Source organism: Numida meleagris, chromosome 6, assembly GCF_002078875.1.
Source record: "Numida meleagris isolate 19003 breed g44 Domestic line chromosome 6, NumMel1.0, whole genome shotgun sequence".
Lineage (NCBI taxonomy): Eukaryota > Metazoa > Chordata > Aves > Galliformes > Numididae > Numida > Numida meleagris.
This window is the reverse complement of record NC_034414.1, coordinates 59759060-59760012: the sequence shown is the minus strand read 5'-3', so window position 1 is coordinate 59760012 and position 953 is coordinate 59759060.

The window sequence follows — 953 nt, the reverse complement described above, 5'->3', positions numbered from 1 at the left end:
CACATGCCTCAAAACCTTCCCGAAAACCTGCGGCTTTTTTTTATGTGTTTGCTTTAAGTATTGTAAAAGCCTTGCGTGATTTATCTGTGGCACCGAGGCACTAAAGAGATAAAAGATCTATAGATATCTGCCGGATGTTATGCAGTAAAAAAAGGGTCTCCTTGCCTGCATCTTTTCCCATAAGCTCAGTGCAATGCTCCCCAGCCTGCTCTCAACCTTGTTCCCCCCAAGCCCCCATCTGGTTCCCATAATGGCCCCATGCAAACCAATGTTTTTTCCCAGGGTGTCAATGAGGCGGTGATGTGAAACCCCAGCCTCCCACAGGGAGCCCACAAACTCGCAGTGCTGATGGACAAGCATGGGCTGGGGGTGGAAAAGGCCAGTTTGAAAAGGATTCCAAAACCCTACGTGCCCAATTCCCCCAAGAAACTTGTATCCACGTATTGGCTGGATCAGCATTTTATCAGATCTGAGCATTTGAACTTTGGAGGTTTCTTTTTTCAGTTGGACACAGGAGCATCAAAACATTTTCCTAGAATACAACAGACGTGGGAGTTTGTCTTTTTGAAGCGACTCAGATATGCAACAACCTGTCAGACACCGGGACCATCCGGAAGCCTTTGCTTTGGTCTCCAGGTAACAGAAAGGCTTCGAATCAGAACTGGCAGAACCTTCCCATCTGTCCAGGAGGATCTGAAGCCCCATGGCCCCAGAGCTCTAAAACACCCCTGTCTTTTAGAACAACAGCAGAAGCACATCCCCAAATCACTGCCCCGCGCCCAGCACAATGCACACAGCTCCCGGTGCAGCACCAGGGCTGGCTGCTGGGAAGCCTCTGGCTGGAAGGCTCCCACTGCCCCCCCCCCCAAGCCAAGAAAGCAGCAGCTTCAGCAAATAATTTGCTCCGGGTTGCTTTTTTTTTTTTTTTTTTTTTTTTTTAAATCATGAACGTT